The 7,012-nt window shown below is 48.9% G+C and overlaps 1 pseudogene; it reads right to left on the bottom strand.

Annotated features, from left to right (window-relative positions):
* Positions 1 to 3,973: 3,973 nt before the first annotated feature.
* On the bottom strand, positions 3,974 to 7,012 carry LOC147114934 (uncharacterized; annotated as a pseudogene).

Here is a 7,012-nt window from a genome sequence, read left to right as displayed (position 1 = left end):
CGCTTTGTAAATAAGGGCATTGAATACAAAAACAAGGAAGTCACGCTAAACCTTTACAAATCTCCGATTAGGCCTCAGCTGGAGTATTATGTACAATTCTGGGCACCATACTTTAGGAAGGATGTCAAGACCTTGGAAAGGCTACAGAGGAGGTTTACCTGGTGTTACCAGGGATGATGGACTTCAGTTATGTGGAGAGATTGGAGAAGCTGGGATTGTTCTCTTTAGAGCAGAGAAGGTTAAGGGGAGACCTAATAGAGGTATTCAAAACAATGAGGGGTTTTGATAGAGCAAGAAGGGAGAAACTGTTTCCTCTGGCAAGTGGGTTGGTAATCAGAGGTCATAGATTTAAAATAATTGGCAAAAGAACTACAGGGAAAATAAGGAGAAATTTCATCACAGTGGGTTGTTAAGATCTGGAACACACTACCTGAAAGGGTGGTGGAATCAGATTCAATAGGAACTTTCAAAAGACAATTGGACATGTACTTGAAGAGGACTAATTTGCAGGATTATGGGGAAAAAGCAGGGGTGTGGGACTAAATTGGGCAGCTCTTTCAAAGAGCCAGCACAGGCATGACGGGCTGAATGGCCTCCTATGCTGTAAGATTCTATGGGCTAGAGGTTCGGCTGCTTTGCGCCTCCGGTTAGCACCTGCGGGCAGGGGGGCATCGGGGTATTAAGGGGTTACCGACCGGGCGCGGCAAATTCAGCGACGCTCGCGAACTTCCCTGGCGGTTTTGCACTGACGCTAACACTTACCACCTCAGTCTCCAGCACCCCATAGATCATGATGTCATCAAGTGCGCAGCGGCCCGTTACCGCCCTGGATGTGAAATTCGCTCCCACCCCCTGCTCCATCGCTGGGCATCATCAACGGCAGCAACAGGAGGCGTTGTCACTTTGGCTAGCCGCTTGGGAAGCTATAATTAAAGGCAGTGGTGGTCAGATAGGCCAAACTTTATTCTTTGTACCAGTCTGGTGCCTGCTTGAAAGTTTTTGAAGTCTCATTGCTGCGCCAAAGCCTTCCACTCTCAGAGTGATTGGGGCTATAATGGAAGTCGTGCAGGTCCCCTGGCTCCACAGAACTAAGAAGAAGAATGTTGGAAACCATCATTGGCCCTTCCCTTTAAGCGAGGGAAGGAGCCTCTGATGCCGGTAGCACTGTACTGTATATATTTCAGCGCTCTGCCGCTACCGCTCCTCTCACACACTTTAGTGCCCTAAGAGAAGTGATTAGCGCTTGATTTAGTGCTCCACTTCCCTCTTGGAGCACTAAAACTGAATTTCGCGGGAGGCGAGAATGATAAGCGCCTAGCGCTAATTTTTCCATTTTTAAAGTTTTAGCGCCCCAAACGGGATTATACCGAATATCTCCCGCTATGATTCTATGGACTAGAAATTGGAGGTGTTAGCACTGGCTGTTAAGGCCTGTTTTGGGGGGAAAAAAAGGCAGCTGCCTCACTTCCACCTGTTGCTGGCAGGTGCTGCAGCGGCCGCTATTCTCGGCGGGGCGGCAGCGCTGCCCGCGCTTAATGGGGATATGTAGATTATGCAGATTGTGAAGTCAGTGAGTGTGCAATGCTCATCTGATGCCCAATCTACCATTTTTGAGTTCACCATTCCACTTATCAGCCTGTGTAAATTATGACCAGCTGACCAAGCGTTCAGTAATAGGAAGGAGTCCCAGCAGTGCTATTTAAAGGGGTCATCAGCACCAACTTGCAGTTGACATACTTTTTCAGTTTGACTGGCTCGGTGCAGCTTTCTGCAATTCTTGCAGCTTTCTAAACTTGTTTCAAGTTCTAAGGTGACAGGGAGTGTTGGTGCAAGTGGAGAACGCCTTCATTCTTATTTAAAGGCTTCCCCCTCACGCTCGAGTATCTTCGGGACAGGGAGCAGAGGCAGCGAAGAAGAGGAGAAGTTGCGCACAGAGGGAGGAGGAGGAAGCCCAGGTTGGCTCTCAACAGGAGGCCTAACCCATCTAAGGTCTTCAGAGAGCACTTTTCTTATATCCACTTAAGTGAGGAACAGTGTATTTGGAGGAAGTGTATTAAGAGGCTCCACTTCACCAACGAAGTGATCACAGAACTCTGCCACATCCTGCAACCAGACCTGCAGCCTAAGAGCAGGGCGACCACGGCTCTCCCGGTGATCCTCAAAGTCACCGTGGCCCTCAATTTCTTCGCCAGTGGATCCTTCCAGTCTGCAGCAGGAGACATAGCTAACATCTCCCAATTCTCTGTCCATCGCTGCATCCGGGAGGTCAGAGAGGCTCTCGACACCAGGAGAAAGGAGTACTTTGTCTTCTGTCTGAACAGAGAGAAGCAGGACAAGCGCACATGTGGCTTTGCCAGGATAGTGAGCTTCCCCATGGTGCAGGGCACAATCAACAGCACCCATGTGGCTTTGCAGGCGCCGCATAACAATCCTGATGTCTTTCGTAACCGCAAAGGCTACCACTCACTTAATGTGTAGTTGTTGTGCGACCATGCCCGGCGCATCCAGATGGTCAATGCCTGCTATCCTGGCAGCCAACATGATGCCTTCATTCTGCGTCAGTCCTCTATGCCAGCAATCTTCCAGCCACCACATCAAACCCGAGGGTGGCTGCTCGGAGACAAGGGCTATCCGCTTTGCACTTCACTGATGACTTCCCTCCGCAATCCTATCACTCCTGCCCAGCACTCATATAATGAGAGCCATACTACCACGAAGAACATCGTCGAGCAGACCATTGGGGTGCTCAAGCAACGGTTCCGCTGCCTTGACCACTCAGGAGGAGCCTCCATTACTCACCGGAGCGGATGTCCCATTTCGTGGTGATCTGCTGTGTGCTTCGCAACTTGGCCATAATGAGGGCACAGCCCTTGCCACCAGGGATTGCAGGACCACCTCAGGAGGGAGGGATGAAGGAAAGGAAGGAATTTATATAGCACTTTTCACGACCACCGGGATTCCAAAGAGCTTTACAGCCAATGAAGTACCTTTGAAGTGTAGTCACTGTGGTAATGTGTAGCAAATGCGGCAGCCAATTTGCGCAGAGCAAGCCCCCATAAACAGCAATGTGATAATGACCAAATAATCTGTTAGTTATGTTGATTGAGGGATAAATATTGGCCAGGACACTGGGGATAACTCCCCTGCTCTTCTTTGAAATAGTGCCATGGGATCTTTTACGTTCATTCAAGCGTGCAGACGGGGCCTCAGTTTAACGTCTCATCCGAAAGACGGCACTTCCGACAGCGCAGCACTCCCTCAGTACTGCACTGAAGTGTCAGCCTAGATTTTTATGTTCAAGTCTCTGGAGTGGGACTTGAATCCCCAACTTTCTGACTCAGAGGCGAGTGTGCTACCAACTGAGCCATGGCTCAGAGGAAGAGGACAAGGACGCAAAGAGGAAGGGAGAAGGCAGGCAGCAGATCCCCATTCCGGATGGGTTGTCCGTGAAAGCCTCATCAGACTCCGGTTCCAATGAATGAAACCCCAGATGCCCATTGCGCACCACTTCCCCATCTTACCATCCCAGTGTCATGGAACATCACAGCGTCCTCCTGGGCACAAAGCTGAAATGAGAGCCACCACAAAATAAACATTCCAAACAAAATGAATAAATTTATCAGAATGCAATCAATCAATCACCCTTGTGCAATCCCTAGAGCCTTTCGTTCATGTGCCTTTTCCTACTCTAGTGCTCTTATGCAGTACTTTCCCAGTGCCTGCAGCATGGCTGGTGGAAGGCTGCTGACTCTGTGGGGGAGACTATAGATGGTCTTCCAGGACGACCTCGAGCAGCTGTGGGCCTAGAAAGCCCAGCTGTAGACTGCACCACCTCGGGCATGGGCAGCAGCAGTCTGAGCTAGCTGGCTGTTAGGCAGCAGCAAGTACACTGGCGGAGCGGCAGTGGTGGGAGTAGAAATGCGGTCATCCTGAAAGAGGACAGCAGATTCTTGCTCCACAGACCCACTGTCACTCAACTGGGGCGCGCCTCAGCATTCCTAGCAATCTGTTGGAGGACAGATTGCTGGACTGCTGCGATACCCTGCAAGCCCCTTTCAACACTGGTAAACCCAGCAACGATGGCAGCAGTCTGACCTTGCCTGGCAGCAAGCTGAGACTGCATGAGAGCAGTATGAGTTTGCGTGGCAGCAAGCGGAGCCTGCAATAGAGCCATTTGCGCTTCCACTGCAGCACTGAGACATTGGGCCGCTTCTGCCTGTGCTGCAATGGAAGCTGCGACATCACCCTCCACACACTGCATTATAGCTGGGTTGACAAGGTCTTTCCTGGAGTTGTCCATCATTTCCATCCTGGAAATCATGGGCTCTAACCTCTGCAGAAACCCCCGTCCAATGTTGGAGCCGGACTCCTCCATGCTCCTTGACATTGACAAGAGGCTCTCTGGCAGGCTTGCCATTGCACCTAGCATTTCCGTGTGCATGGCCATCACCCTTCTTCTGAAGGCCGCCCCATTGAGATCATCATCCGAGTCCTGTGCAGCAGAACTCGTGCATGAACTCGCCCTATGGGGAGCTGGCCCCTGAGCTACCCTTTCCCCCTGACTTTGCTGCAGCACACTCGTGCCCAGTGCCTTAGAATGTGCAGATCTCGTATCTATATTACCCCTCTACATTCCACGCAGTGCCATTTTCTGAGCTGGTGTCTGCAGGTGTCAGATGCAGTGACGGTGTGTCTTCTTCCCCTGCATCACTCTCCTCCACAACATGACGGACAGGCTGGCCTGCTGGCAGTTCTTGGTTCTCTGAAAGCAGAAGGGTGCAAGGGTTGGGTTGAGGTGAGGGGAGGGGGGTGAAGCAACATATCCATGCATACACTATCAGCAGCTTGTAAGTGAGAAGAGATTGTGGGATGAGGGGAAAGTGGGATGTGAGAAGAAGGATTAGGAATGACCATACTGTCATTATCAGCAAGGGCTTCAACATTGCCCATTGCCACGGCCTCGGTTATTGCCCCTCTAATTATGTCGAGGATGGTTTCCTCCAGGTGGCTGACGTTCTATATAGCAGCTTGGATGCCTCCCATCTGCCTCTGCTCTCACCATTTGTGTGCCACCTTGGCCTGCAAGAGAAAAGGAATTGTGTCAGTGAGTGTAGTGCAATGTTCCTGCCATAGTTGAATAGCTGCCAGTTTGTGCCAGATGCGAGATGTGGGTGTGAATGTTGCAGCAGTGGTAAGGTTATGAGGGTGAAGTAAAGCCATGATTGTGAGGTATGAGAAGTGATAGGTAAAGATTGTTGGTAGGTGAGTGATGGGGGTGTGGTGCATTGAGCAGTGTGTGAGGCTTATGCTGCAGATGGTGGGATATGACATTTGCTGAAGTCTTCACTCCCCTTGACCAGCCGTGTGAGGTTATTAAACTTCTTTTGGCATTGGATCCAGGTCCTTGGAACCACACTGGTAGCCGTGATGTAGTTAGCTAGCTCCTCCCAGAGAATTCTGCAGGTAGCCTTGGATGGTTTCCTGCCACCCTGTGGGAACAGTACAGCCCGCCTACATTGCACGACCATGGCCTCGAGTGCAGCATCTGAGAACCTTCCTGCTCTCTCTCTAGGTTGCTGAGCCATGTCTTCAGCAAGACTGACAATGAGGTGCTACTGCAACATAGCACCTCCCCTTTAAGTAGTGCAGAGAGCAGAGGCCAGACATTACTGGCCATTAACCTGCACCCGATATTGACCCACCTGTTCAGTGCTAAGCCAATCAGCAGCATGTTTAGTGATGAGATCAGCACTCCAATCATTATGAGCAGGCAGCATGAATTTTGTGCGCTGCCTGGACCGCTTTCAATGGGTGCAGGCAAGTAGCGCTGGCCCGTGACACCACCTGTTTTCAGGCCTAATCCAATTTTTAGGCCTATGATTCTAACTGAGTAGAAGGAGATGTGGTTTGTTCCAGTTGATTACGAAGATGTTTACGATGCCAAGCTTGAAACAAACCTGAAACAAAAACAGAAAACACTGGAAACACTCAGTAGGTGAGCAGTATCTGTCTATGTTTAGGGTGCAGAACTCTTCCAAAACAGCGTTTAAAAAGAAACACAAGGGAAAGGGGGCGGTGTGGGGAAGGAAAACACACAGGAAAAGAAATACAATGACCTTTATTATGTGGAGAACAGGAGATGGATGAATGGCAGAAGTAATGTGCGCAACAAAACTTATGTCACAGCTGTTAAATTTTAAGAAATCAAGATAGGTCAGTCATTACAGGTAACAACCTTTATCTGTTTCCTCAGTCAGCCTTATACATTTGGCCAAACAATCCTGAATTATTGCAGTTAATATGCTAATGACTCCCGTTCACCAGCTGCCCATAGCCTGTATTGTATATTCGATCTCCCCTCAGGCACCAAGACAAAGGCAATCCTTTCAGAGTGCAGCTTTTTTTATTTCAAATAGTACATCCTATCAGTTTTTACTCCACTCCTCCAATGCTAATATTTATATAACGATTCTCCCTCCTGACATCAGACTTCGTTCTTGCTGCTGATTTCAAATCCCAACTCCTGCTGGGCTGTCCCTGAATTTATATCAGTAGTGAAAGCCTGAACTGAAGTTGGGATATTTAAATATCACAGAAATGGTGCAGCAGGGTAGAGTAACAGCCAACAGCAACAGCTGGTAGGAATGCACTGCAATGGTGCAGCTGCATCCTTTGTTTTTAGAGGAACTGCTCTGTTAGGAGGGAAACCAGAGGGAGGATATGACTTACATATAAGCCGACCTCACACTTTTAGATTCAAAATGGGACCTAAATATCTAGTTTTATATACATAAGTATATACGGTTTGTTCTTTTAATTTCCAGTAGATTACTATATTTTCACTCATAAGAAAGCTCTAATAACTCACTTGTGACTTAATTACTTCTGGGTTTGTCAGGCCCCTCACTCATGGGAATGTTTTTAGTATATTACCGAAAGCCCCGAGTTGTATCCATTTAATTTTTTAGATCCTTTTTTATAACATTCTAATATGAACCTTGACTGTTACCAT

Source organism: Somniosus microcephalus, chromosome 7, assembly GCF_052327205.1.
Source record: "Somniosus microcephalus isolate GS21.2 chromosome 7, FLI_Smic_1.0, whole genome shotgun sequence".
Classification (NCBI taxonomy): Eukaryota; Metazoa; Chordata; class Chondrichthyes; order Squaliformes; family Somniosidae; genus Somniosus; species Somniosus microcephalus.
Note: the sequence above shows the minus strand (reverse complement) of the source record. Positions and strands in the feature narration are given on the sequence as shown.